This window comes from Acipenser ruthenus, chromosome 5 (genome assembly GCF_902713425.1).
Source record: "Acipenser ruthenus chromosome 5, fAciRut3.2 maternal haplotype, whole genome shotgun sequence".
Lineage (NCBI taxonomy): Eukaryota > Metazoa > Chordata > Actinopteri > Acipenseriformes > Acipenseridae > Acipenser > Acipenser ruthenus.
In genome coordinates this window covers 24,227,554-24,241,996 of record NC_081193.1, presented here as the reverse complement: position 1 = coordinate 24,241,996, position 14,443 = coordinate 24,227,554, and the positions used below count along the sequence as shown (strand labels likewise).

The window sequence follows — 14,443 nt, the reverse complement described above, 5'->3', positions numbered from 1 at the left end:
AGTTAAATTGACCTTTTGAGTTCACAGTATTGTATGGCGTTTTGTATTAAACATACATATCAAAAACTAAATCAAGATGCAAATTGAGAGCATGTGCTGGAATGAACACAAAAACAAGCAATGTGTAAGTATGTGTTAAGATAAATGAGATGATGCATAGTATTTGTTAATTCTGTATGGTACTGTGTTTTATTTGGACTTGTTTGGATGTTCCAAAAGTAGGCTAATCGGGACATGGCTGAGTTTGAAATGGAAGACGAAATGTAGACTAGCAAGAGTATGAGCATGTGTTGTGACTATCAGGTGCAGTGTCCGTCTGGTTCACCAGATAAGATGCTTTTCAGGAAGTTATTGTACATGAAGAGTTCCTTACTGCCCAAGCTCACTGAGGGTTACAGGTCATCAGGAAGTAGGGAAAGGAAGGGACACAGATACAAATTCTCTTAGGATAAAACAGATAAAATACATGAAGAAATACTAAATTGAGAGTTGGTAGGGTCAGCACAGTGCAGAAATGGAAGAGGAGATAACTACAATGTTTATTTTAACAGTGAATTCGGTTGATGGTGTCATACTTTTTTAACAAAGTGAATGTGAAAAGCAGTTCCTGTTTCTTCAAGCATTTTATCATTAACACTCTTAAACATATATGACGCAACTTACTGTGAAGGAGGAGAACAAAAGTGCAGTGTGGAAGGTAGAATATCCATTATGTTTGAACCAGCTGCTCCTGCTGTACATTACTGTCTCGTGCCAAGAAAGAAAGGAAATGAAGATAAACATAAAAATGAAGAAAAAAATGAAATATGACAGCTGAAATGCACAATGATTTTCACTTGGTGAATTTGCTAATGGGGAGGAGGACATTGTCTATGGTAAGTGTGCCTGCTATTGAAAACTAATAAGAGGCATATTGACATGTTTACCATTACCATACCATTGTCAGGAAAGAAGCATTCATTTCACTTTTATTAAAATAGTAGTTTTACATGCATTGCAGGAGGCAAACTGAAGTCTACATTACCTATCTGATGTACTGTTATCAGGAAATTGATTAATGAACAGTAGTTTTGAGTCGTGTCCTTTTTTTGCTGTGTTGGGTAGCACATTCCTATTATTAAGTAGTGTAAGTTGTGTTAATAGCATTACAATTCAACTCTGCTGTTAAATTGTGAATGCCCCACGGAACCACTCAGAATATTTGCAAAAATCTGAGAAATGAAAGACATGACATCTGAAGCTTTATGCAGTACCATTTTACAATTCAGCATGAACATTACAGCTGAAATTAGTGGAATTTAATTCCCTCTGTATGGAATTGTTTCATATAAGCTATAAGGCAGGTATTGTGTTATATCCACAGAATTTTACTGGGGAAAAAAATGTCATGTGCATTCAGATTTCCCATGTAAATGCTCGCTTCATCTGATCGTATTTTGTGGGATCTGATTTAGCAATAAATCTTACACGCTTGAAACCATGTAATCATTTTGTCTGAGTAGTTAGGGTTTTTTGTAATTGTCATCATCTTTGAATGAAAAGCAGTTTTTAAAAAAATAAAATAAAATTATAACAAAACTGGTATAAATCAGAACTATAATGTCGCTTCCTGGTCATTAGTAACTTCCTGTGCTGTAGGTCACATGCTATTTTACATACATTGACATACAGCTCAGGATTAGGTACAAGAAAGCAATTGCAACTTTTTATTTCTATACAGTATATAATTGTAACTGAAATATCTGGATATTCCTAATTTAAAGCATATAAAGCAAGCAAATAACCAATAGGTCATCTAGCTTAAAGGGAAGAGGGAACAGTGGTGATAATGTTGCTAATGCTAATAAGAGGAAGGACAATGGGTTTGTAAAGCCTTGCTATCACTGCTTTAATTGCACTTGGTGGTGGGGTTGTATTGTAACACAAGAATGTATGTACACAGTATAATTTCACAAGTATGTTTACTGACTTTTGAAGTTTAGTGTAACCCTATACAGCAGTTCTCAAAGACTTCACAAGTATATTGCCCCGAGAGAGGCGTAAGGGTGAACTTTAAGGAAAACACCCTCATTTGGAAGCCCCAATTAGACACCCTTATACAGTATGTTGTGTTAAAACACAAGGACTATTTTTATAACAGAATGTGACTCCGGCCCTTACCTTAAGTATCTCTTCTTCAGAAGCTTCAGTGGGTCAAGGATCTTTTGCTTATTCCCAGTGTGGCCAATTGGTAGGATAATGGCCATCTCACACCTAATGATTCTTAGCTGATCAGTGAGAGAAATTGCTTGGTTTAACATATTTCGGACAACCATGCTAATTCCAGGGTTTTCACACATTTTATCACTTGCTGTTTTGCTAGATTTGTGCTGCATCGTTTCTTTTTGGTCCTTTTAAAAAATTGTATTTTATTGATCAGCATTTCCTAACTACTCCGCTCTTTTTACATTCATAATAACAATAAGTGCTTTACATTTTTTTAATGGGAATACAAATTCTGAATAGTTTGATTTGTCTGCTTTTTGTCTTAGTGATCAAAAGCCTGTCATGGTGACAACTATCTTGAAATCAGATTCTGTAAAACAACTTGTCCATTTGGAGAATATGTAAACTCAGCTTGTTATAGTTTCTGACACTGGCCAGATTAGAAACTCTATTTGTGGAAATGGATAATTAAATGCAGTCTTCAGAAATACCTGAGTGATGACGATACCAGTGAATGATGAAGTACAATTCTGTATGTTACGATTTTACCATCAATTGGCAGATCTTTGAGGCGTATATTGTTGTTACTGGTCTTTCTTTTGCACTTACAATACCACTGGTTATTATTATTATTATTTGTTTATTTAGCAGACGCCTTTATCCAAGGCAACTTACAGGTGTGTGAACTATGCATTAGCTGCAGAGTCACTTACAACTACGTCTCACCCGAAAGACGGAGCACAAGGAGGTAAAGTGACTTGCTCAGGGTCACACAATGAGTCAGTGGCTGAGCCGGGATTTGAACCGGGGACCTCCTGGTTACAAGCCCTTTTCTTTAACCACTGGACCACACAGCCTCGTTATAAGAAATCCCTTCCAATGTATGGAAGAAACGATCCCTGTACTGTACATTTTGGTATCCTTTGCCAGACCAGATGGGAACTGTCACAGGCAAGTGCTGGGGTTTAGCAAACCTTACCTTCCATGATTAAGCACCCTCTAGACACTGTGCTGATGGGGATTTGGTAAACAGTACTATAGAGCAAAGCTCTAACACTTCTCTAGGGTAAGCACATTAAAGACTATAGGTCTGCATTCATATTTTAATGGCCTGTTAAGCAATGAATATGTATAGGTTCATATCAACAAGTTATGTTGCGACTGTATATCATTATTTGACTGAAGGAGTACCTACCATACGTTACTTTATACAACAACAGCAATATGTAAAAGCTTGCAGTTTAGAAAATACATAGACGAAAAAATACTTACGAAAGCATCAACAGCAATATCAGTATTGATACTGTGCATTGTCGTACACACCTTTCTGTATCACTGCAGTGTTGTGCTCTTTATCAGATGCAGTGGACTGTACTATATGTTATCAACTGTTTATATCTTGTTTTTTTGTTTTTTTGTTTGTCTAAGCATGTTTAATAAACTCAATGCCATCAACAATTTGGCTTCTTACAACATTTTTACATACATGCTTGTCTGTGCGTCTGTCTACCGTTCCAAAATCAGTAGGTTACAAGATTTTCCTTTATTTCTTTGTAAGCATGGATCTTTGAATTGTTTTGGGCCAGTGTAGACAAATCTTCAGGAGAGGTTTCTTGCATTAAAAGGGCATTACATTACAAACTCTTAAGGCTGCAGTTCACCAGACACGATGCGACAAGTGAAACTGTACAGCGCTGTGACAAAATTAATAGAACCTATACTTCTGATAAGTATCTTTCACACCACAGGTGATGCTGGAGCAACACCAGGGCGACCCTGGAGTGACGCAAAATAAATCGGATTGAATCCTATTTTTTGCGATTTATGTCATGCGACAATTAGGGAATTAACTAATCAGAGAACAGGTTCAATGCACGTGGTCCAACAGGGTGAAGCAGTATCCAGAATGACGGAGGAAAAAATAAAACTTGTTGTTTGGAAAAAATACCCAGAGCTTTATGACAAAGGTCATAGCAATTATAAAGATACAGATTTGAAAGACAATATATGGGAGTCCATTTAGAAGGAACTGGATAAGTCTTTCATGTATGATTTATTGCCATGTATGTTGAAATACCGTCGGAGAAGGCGCTCATAATTTCAACATCATGTAGACGGATATGTACCAGTCTTGATCATAGTTTTGTCAATAGCAATTTTATATAGTTGTATAGATCTGTCGCATCGCCTATTTGTTGCTTCTGGTGTTGTATGGTCACGTTGCTGCGAAAGTATCTTGTTGCCCAATGAAAAATCGCATCGCGTGTGGTGTGTGACAGCCTTTAAAAGGGAATACTGAAGTATGGCTGAGGCATACTTGCATGTTCCATTTCTAGCTTAATTTTTAATCGTCCTTCTCCTCGGATATAAACAAAATGTCTCTTGTGCAGCAAGTAAAAGCAGATAAAGATTCCACCTCAATCCCTGGTGCTTGACCTCCTGGTTAGCTGTGCGTGTAATGAGTTCCCCAGCTGGACCCCTGGACCCCTCCGGTCGTGCTTCTCTGTTCAGAGGTGTTCTTTACTTCTGGCTTGTTTGTTTAGGTAAGATTAGTAACGTTAAATCCCTACAACATCCTGGAAAAGGTCTAGGACTTGAGATGGACTGTGTTTGTCATGACCAGTAACTAACTTACAATTGATAGAATTCCACAACATCTTGAGCCTGTTAAAAAAAAATTAATTGACGCTTTAATACAACTAGAAACAGACTAGACCACACAATATAACCAATAGGAAAAACATTGCTGTCAGGTTAGCAGGTTATTTAAAATTGATGAGAATAAAGTGTAGGCTGCTTAACCGTGCTAAAAGGGTCTCTTCTCATTTAAATAAATAAATAAACAAATAAATAATTTACAATATTTCTACTGACCCTTGTGGTTTAAAAATCATAAATGAGCAAATGTTAGATAGAGAAACCTTTTGGTAGCAGTAGCCAACGCTGGAAAAATGTTTGAGATGCACGAGTAATAATAATGCAATTACTTCAAATCCTGCTTGTATTGTAATTGTCATTAGGCTATATGTTTCAGTTGGGCTCTTAAAACATGACAGTTATTGTGAATTTTTATTTATTTTTTTCTCCCCCAAGAGTAACAATTTGTACTAACAACACTATGAAACATAACAGGATTGCTAATCAGACAACAGGTTGAGGTACATTTGCAGGCTATTTGTGACAAAATAGGGACAGTTTTTAAGAGGTATTGCCCTTTATGACTCACAAATTTGTATTCGCTGAAGTGTTAAGTTCTTGTCATTTACAGCTTGATATTTAACTAACCATTCTGTTCAGCTTCTAAAAACAATACTGAGTATACTGTACAGTGTACAACTGTATTGTTCATTATTAAGATAACTGTTTAGCCACCTTTTAAAGTGTGAAACCTTCCGTCTTCTGGTTTGACCTCTCATAGTATTGCATGTTTATTTAAGACCAGTTTTCCACATGTTGGTATAATATATGTGTGACCAAAAAACGTACTACATAGTTCAACCACATGGTAATTTACGTGGTGATAAAATGCCATTATCACCTCATAAAAGCTTTGAGAATTAAGAGGCAATTAAGCCAGGGACGGTAAACACCTTGAGAAATTAGCAGTGCAATTATTGTTATTGCTGTCCCGTAAAGGGTTCAATGCCTGAAGTGATCTCTCAGCCTGCTATCATGTTAATGTAGGGTTTAGAAATGTATTTTAATACAGCCTATTATCTCTACTGGAGGTGAACAGGAGGGCCCACACATGTAACTAGATAACTGTTTATTTAATGTGTATGTGACTTGCTAAGGGTATTCTTTAGCACAAGTTATTGAGTATATCATAATCTTATGTTATATGGGGGCATCTTTCAGTTTTTCTTTGAGTTCCAGGCATGTTTCCGTGTGGGTATAGGTCATGGTGGTGTAGTTTCTTTTTTATGATACCGATCTCTCTAAGTTTGGCAGGGTATGTATGTCATTGACTTGTTTGACTGGTAATAAGGGGCATACATATATTGATCCCCAGCTTTTTAGAGTTCCCACTCTATTCTGCCATCTAGTGAGAGCCTAGGGAAGTACATTTGACACCTTTGTATACATTGTGTTACATGGTAGTGTCCATTGGTGGGTGTAAAATACACACATGTATACACTAGGCAAGAAAGTTTTCATCTTGGGAACCATTTTGCTATGGTGGAGCTGGCTATTCTGTGCAATGTTTTTTTTTTTCATTTTAAAGATTTGGTTAATCATTTCCTCCTTGCAATTAAGCGTAGCAGGTGTCAATTTAGAGAATCTTGCACAGACTTAAACAGGAAACAGATGCTACCAGATACTACTCAGTAGTGGATAGCTGAACCACTTTCTTGCAGGGAGAACTTGTGTTATCAGCTAAGAACACACTGTCTTCATTGTCAGAGCACTGCAACCTCTCCATTAGCTTCCTTTGTACCTAATGAGCAGTCTGTCTGAGTATCACACTGGTGCACTGGCTATGTGATCTGTATGTGAGGACACAAATAAGTATAGGTATGACTGTAAAGGCTTTCTTCAAATGTGTTCCTGAATTTGTACTGTAGATAGTGATAAAGAAAGTTTTGAAATGTTGCAGATATCATAAAACAAAAGGAACTGTAAATTAAGACCTACCAAAAATACCCCAACCAGCTGCGCTGGTCCTTAAGGGTTCTGGAGGCATAAAAGATGATGTAATGCCTTGTTTCCAAACCAGACAGATGCTTGTAATGAAAAAGGGGTGACTGTGCAGTAGTACCAATAAGGATTGAAATCCTCTTAATTTCTGTATTATTTCCTGTAATTGTTGATTTAGATTTAACTGTTTTAACACTGAGGTATTATGTAAAGGTGAAATGTTATTAGTCCATACCCTCCAATCTGAATCCACATAGCTTGTACAGTACATGCTTTGATCATTCGTCTGAAAGGTGTGGGCCCAAGGGTTCATGAGCAGATCAATAACGGTCATGCTTTGATGTCAGACATTAGGATTTTAATGAATTCATAATATTTAACAATACACATTTCCATCTCCCAAAAAACCTACATAATTTGTTTGCTTATAGAAGGAAGTGTATTGTCTGTTTTCATTGAGTAAAAATCCACGGTTTGGAGGAGTTTTTTTGTTTTTAAGTGACTGAAATCATCTCTGATGCCCATCCACCTGGAAAGACACGTCACTTCCACTGTCCAGAATAGAAACTGCGTTATGGCAACCCTGCTATAAAAAGTAACTTGCTGGTAGCAGCAGAGCAATTTAAAGACAGGGGATGGTGACACAGCACGTGTAAACATCAATTACCTTCATGAATTACTCAAGCTTCGCTTTTATTCTGTCCGGAAACAAAAATCTGAAGATATTACTGATATAAAAGTTGTTTTTTTTATTCTATTCTGTTTCTACAATAAAAATACCTGGGTCTATTTTAAAATAAGAAATGTCTGACATACTGTATGTCATGCACGTTCTGTTTTATATGGCCTTTTATTGACTACAATCTTTATTCTTAAAGTTTAACATCACAATATAAAATGTATACTGCTTTATCTCTAGGGCATTTCCAGTTTTAGAACAGGAGCTTGTTAACATTGTTGTTTTTGTTTAAAACGGGAAAGTAACAATTAAAAAAAAAAAGAGGATTTTCACAGAAATGTTAAGTAATCCCTAGTAATCGGATAATATCTAATATAGTTAGCCGCACCCTTCCTTTTTGAGCATTCATGTTACTACACCATGTACAAAAAACGTGTGTATTTCCATATATAATTAGAACGACATCTTTCAGGACCTGCAACACAGGGATGAGTACAAGCAAGGTCCTAATTGTTTTTCTCTGACCTTTCACATAGGAGCAACAGAACAACGCTTTGCTTTGAACTTGTGAATAAACTATGAAATCCTTTTGTAAAATAATAATAATAATAATAATAATAATACTTACCTTATTTTGTTCTTCAGTAGCCACTGTTTGTCTGTCCATGGTCGTTGTCACAGTCTTCTGTCGTTTTAACAGAAGGTTAGTTAAACAGTGAATTATTGGAAATACTGGACTTGCATTTTGCAATTGTGCCCTGTCTTTTGCCATTATATTCGGTGCTGATTTAGATTTGTTTCCAGAACTCACTGATGGCCTTAGGAATCTCTCCATGTCTGAACTAAAGCTCGCACTGAAACCCCGCCACACTTCTCACTATACACATAGCGTGTATGCGCTCCAGTGACATGTACAGTGATGTAGAGCAAATGTTTGAGGTTGTTTTTTTTTTTTGCAAAAAAATGAAAATTCTGCAGAGAGCAAATTCTGTGATTTTTTTTCCCCCACTATCGCAGAATCCTTGAGGGGCTGTAAAATATGTTCTTTAAATACTCTAGGTACTGTAGAGGAGTGAAAAAAGCCACCTAAACTAAAAAAGAAAGCTGTTAAGTTCTAAGATAGAACAATGTTGTTTTTCGTCTTTTATGAGATATTTCACTATACTACTATAGGGTTGTTTTTTTTTCTTTCCTGATTGAGCTCAGTATGGAGAAAAGCTGGTAGCACCAAATGTTTTCCTAAGAGTGCCCTAGAATCCTATGAATGTAACCCGGTATGATCTTCATTACAGCCTGAACATTATTACCAGGGCTGTGTTTTTCATGGTAAAAAGTGGCTTATTTTACAGTCTAAAATAGCAAGCTATTTCATGATTTAAACATTTATTAAAGCAGAAAAAATAACGTTGTCACATTCAAAGTTGACCATTCAGTTATTATACAACAAATGTTCCAAAATATTTAAATGCTTACCTGAAAAACAGTAAATGCTAAATTTGTAGAATATTTCATTTTTATGCCCACCTTTTTAAAGACATTCTATTTTCACCATCTGTGAATTATCAAACATAAATAAATGTAGAAAATAACAAAACCATGTGAAATGTCTCCTTCTTGTACTGGACAGAGCGATCTTTAGCAGGAGTTTTTCTGATCTTTGATGCAGCTGGCGTCTTTTTCATTGAAGCCATTTTAAAGAAATTGTGCAGCTCTATACAGTGTGTTCAGTCATTTACCGGAAGGCTGCCAGGTTCCTAAATGCAGTGTAACATGTAGTGTGTCAATAAGGCAAATGTTTGCCGTATTTATTTGTAAGTATTAAAATATGTATATTTACACCATTCTTTCAGAAATGGAAATTTTCACAGGGGAACTTCATATTACACAGCAATGGGTACAGTTTCTCAGAAATTGTGAAATCTGTGATAACCATGAAAAAAATACAGCCTTAATTATTAGTCTGAGTTTCAAACACTCATACTTAACATCACACAAGGTAATGACAAAAATTATATTGAGAAGAAATTATAGTTCTGTGACAATCCTTCCTTTTATGACATGCAAACATGACAGTTTTTCTGTTCTCTTTATTTATTTATTTATTTATTTATTTATTTTTCTACCCTCAGCCTGTGTCCAGAACATGGAATGGGAGATGAGTTTAACCTCATGGAATGGGAGATGAGTTTAACCTCATGGAATGGGAGATGAGTTTAACCTCATGGAATGGGAGATGAGTTTAACCTCATGGAATGGGAGATGAGTTTAACCTCATGGAATGGGAGATGAGTTTAACCTTATGGAATGGGAGATGAGTTTAACCTCATGGAATGGGAGATGAGTTTAACCTCATGGAATGAGAGATGAGTCTAACCTCATGGAATGGGAGATGAGTTTAACCTCATGGAATGGGAGATGAGTTTAACCTCATGGAATGGGAGATGAGTTTAACCTCATGGAATGAGAGATGAGTCTAACCTCATGGAATGGGAGATGAGTTTAACCTCATGGAATGGGAGATGAGTTTAACCTCATGGAATGAGAGATGAGTTTAACCTCATGGAATGGGAGATGAGTTTAACCTCATGGAATGGGAGATGAGTTTAACCTCATGGAATGGGAGATGAGTTTAACCTCATGGAATGGGAGATGAGTTTAACCTCATGGAATGGGAGATGAGTTTAACCTCATGGAATGGGAGATGAGTCTAACCTCATGGAATGGGAGATGAGTTTAACCTCATGGAATGGGAGATGAGTTTAACCTCATGGAATGGGAGATGAGTTTAACCTCATGGAATGGGAGATGAGTTTAACCTCATGGAATGGGAGATGAGTTTAACCTCATGGAATGGGAGATGAGTCTAACCTCATGGAATGGGAGATGAGTTTAACCTCATGGAATGGGAGATGAGTCTAACCTCATGGAATGGGAGATGAGTCTAACCTCATGGATTATTCTGACTTGTACATTCTGGACTTCAGTATGTGAACTTTTTTTTTTTCCTTTTTAAATTGTTTTCAAGTTATCTACACTTTTAATAGAACGGGCTATATGCCTGCACAGCGATCCTTTCACTTTCGCTGCCATTTTTACAAGGATTGGATTTGTTTTGCTGTCCTCTGGCACAGCATGAACAATTCTTTGCGTTTGTGGGACTGTTTGTGGCAGTGATTTCAAGTGCCCTTGGTGTAATATGTATTTGTTAGAAGACCTTGACCTCGTACTCCATATGAATGCACATCTGGAGGTCTTTCGAGGTTTTTCGTTATTGTGATTTACTTTTGGTAACTACTCCTCATACAGAAGGTGTGCTGGTAATCTTGCGGAGCTGGTAAAAAAAAAAAAAAAAAAAACTGGTGGACTGCTTTTGTTTTTTTCCCCCGTTTTACATTTATATGCAATACAGTTCCTGCAGTTTGTTTCAAAAAGACAATGTATTTTCTTGAAAATGTCAGTGAATGATTACCCTTTCTAGTGCGACCCAGTGCCTGACTGCAACATTTATATGCATTTAAAAAACCTGGCAGCAGGGTGCAATATTGATTTGTTCTGGCTGTCTCCATGCTGATTGCAACACACCACAAAAATAATTTGTATTTATAATGTTGACTTAAAACTAGATAGAATTAACAGCCACCCCTCAGGAAAGCCTTGTCCTCCAAGACTAAAATGCAGTTTATTAGACGCAGTATAAGTTTACGTATATTGGGGCATGAAACTACATGCCCACCCCATTGAAAAAGTTGCATCATTTTAAATAAAATAAATACAAATTTGGAACTAATCTGTCATGGTGAGGCACTTTAAACCTCTGTTCTGTTGCGGTGGGATCCATCTGCAGTTTGGTGAAATCCATTGCAGTGGGTTGCTAACTGAAAATAGCAAATTATGTTGATAAGCTGGAAAATGGTTCCACTCTAACATGCTTTTTAATCTATGTTAAAACATCAGTGTTTTTATTTTGCCGTTGTCCATATTCTGCACTCATCCAACAAACTGCACTTGGGTCTTGGTGACTTCTGGCAGTGGAAGCCTCATCTTGTTCATTTCTCCTTGGTGTGTCAAGGTTTAATCTGTAAAGTATGTTGCAAGAATACAACTGGGCATCATTAAAAATGTAGGGAGTTTCTGTCAAAACCCTTTACATCCACTGTATAACCAGGTGGGTTGAATTCTTTATTTATCTTTCTAGGTCCCTGTCTGAAGACATTATGTAAACTAGCAGTCATTCAGTCTAGCTTGGATCAGTCTGGCCTCCCTCATGACATCGGGTAGGGAAAAAATAAAAAGCTATTAAAGACGTGTGATATGCTGCTTTGCTTTGTCATCCCATTCTACTTTTTTATTATTTCATTTTTCATGTTTTGTTTTAGTTTTTTCTCTCGGCCAAAAAACCCTGTCTAGTTTTGTAATATTATATTCTTATAAAAATAAATAGCTTAATTACGATTTCTTGTATGTCCTCTTCAGTCACTGCATGCATAATTGTACCACGTTAGGTTCCCGATCTATGTTTTTATTTTATAATGCATTGTTTTTTCAAAGTTTTGGCACAAATATATATTACATGTGGAAGTTAATGGGTTAAATTTAACTAGAAAAAGACCAAAAACTACATTTTACACAATGTCACTAACCTGTATTATCAACCTTAAAAAGCTTTTAGATGCTGCGGCATAGCATGGGGTCAGAGTCCAATTAACCGTTCTCTAACCTGTCTGGAGGGGCACAGACTCCCTCAGACCTCTGGGCCACTGTGCACACAGTAAGTTTGAGGGAGTCTGAAACCAGATCCATAGATAACAATCTGAGCCCTGACCTTTCACCTCTCATCAGGTCACCACTAGACCTCGTCAGCAGCCAGCTTCTGGTTATTGGATTACAGCAACTTAGTGTTAAAGCTTTCCAGAAATGTTATGGGGACAAGGAGGCAGGCAATGTGTCTAACAGATAGTTACTGACCAAGAAAAGTGCTCACTACTCAACCCCCCCTCCCACCCCCCCGAGTGTGTTTCTATTGCTGTGCTGCCTTTTCAATTGTTTATCAAGGCACAGAAAGAAAATAGACAACATACAGGACACAACATAGCTTTATGTAAAAAAACAAAAAACAAAGAAAGTTGTATATACATACAGGCATATTATATTAAGTCAAATTCCAACTTGTGCTTTACTTTTGCATATTCGGCTATTAAACTTTACCAGTGTTTCAACATGGCAAGACATACTTTGAGGAAGAGAGCAAAACCCTTCCAGTGTTACAAACTGGTATGCATGTCCTATACTGAACTAATTTCACACTGCAAGCACAGCAATACATGAACCATGCTGCAGTACTCCAAGGGAGACAACCCCAGATAGATTTTGCCCAGCAAAATGATTCATCGGTTCTGGGCTTGTCAGAAGTATCATTGTCGGATTGTGTTTGGTGCAGACTTGTGTTTTGCAAGGCTAGTGAATGAAAGGATGTGGGGCAACACTGGTCTAATCCATCTCATATACCAGCATATACGGCATACCTTACGTTATTGCAACTGTGTACAGAGATGGCGATCTGTTGGCCATTGGGTTTCTTTTCATGGTCAAGCACCCAATCCCAATGCCGTTCCAGCAAGATTCTTAAGCCAGGTACATAAGCCAGGTTTCATTGGATCTCCCAGCTACAGGGAATGCCCATTTTCCTTGGTTATCCCTTTCGGCAGAAATCAATATGGTCGAACACCTGTAGGAAAAGTCTGCTATCGGTACATTTACATTAAATATAAATCCTAACTCTCTAGGTTTGTAGGCTAGTCTTTCTAAGATACATTTGTGCTGTTCTTGGAGTAGTTGTAATTTCTCACAGGAAGAGATCATGCAATTTTATTTCAAAAGGTGTTCTTCCTTTTTTGTTTTTTGTGTCGTTTCAGGTGGGAGTTGACAGCTATGACATCAGTCGGCCAATCTTCTCTTCTCATGGCTGAGTCTGCAACTCCTGCTCAACAATACGCCAACCAGAACACACTGAGGATTTTTGTTTTTTACTTACAGGAAAAAAACTGTGGTGTATTCATAGCAAATTTGCTGTTCATGTTTAATTTTTGTAAAACATTCTAAAGCAAGATTTGATTTCTTGCTCATATATATGTGTTTGTATGAAAAGCAAAGAGTTTCCATCTAAGGATAACAGTAGTTCAGTATGACAGTGCTTTTTGAACAAGACTGAGTTGACGTTGTGTCTTCTCATTATGTTGACTTGAAGTTCTAAACAGTAAAATGAGCTGAAATTGATTTTATTTCATTCACATGGGAAAGAAGAGACAGAATTGAGTTTTCTAACCTACTGTTTTTCTGGAAATAGGCACAAGTCACCCACTTAGGTAACTGACTCATCTAATAAACCAGTATACACAAAGCCTAAGGAATGCAGACAAAACATATAGGAAACAAGGCAATGAATCTGCATATGTATTGTAAATGTATTGAAATAAATATCGTAATGAAAAAAACCAAGGACACCTAAACGTGCATCTTTTGTGATTTCCTGGAAATGGCACAAATCAGTTATGATTTCAGTTTCCTTTGGTATGGATGGTTTTCTTTGTTTTTTCTTTCATGTTTGGTGCTATTAATCAACACACTGCACTAACCCTTTAGTTCATGTCTTTGGTGTCCAGAAATAGGAATTAGTGAATACTGTACATGGGCTGTGTACAGAAGCCCTAGGCACACTCACTGAGGTGGGGTGTGTCGTCTACCAGGTTCATTTCAGGAACGGCAGATGTCAATCAACCCTGGTTATTGGTCTCTAGTGCAGAGCATTTCACTTAATCAAGACTTGCAAGAAATATGCAGAAAAATAAACACGCTTTTTTAAAGGAAATGTAAGAGCATATTTAAAGGATTTGTTTTTGTACTGTAGTATAATGTTCACTTGTC

The 14,443-nt window shown here is 37.0% G+C and overlaps 1 long non-coding RNA gene across 1 annotated transcript; it reads left to right on the top strand.

Moving 5' to 3' along the window:
• Nucleotides 1-477: 477 nt before the first annotated feature.
• On the top strand, nt 478-13,963 carry LOC131737206 (uncharacterized). Its single transcript, XR_009328792.1, has 3 exons — nt 478-875; nt 11,718-11,796; nt 13,435-13,963. It is a non-coding gene; the product is annotated as an uncharacterized LOC131737206 (long non-coding RNA).
• The last annotated feature ends 480 nt before the right edge of the window (nt 13,964-14,443 follow it).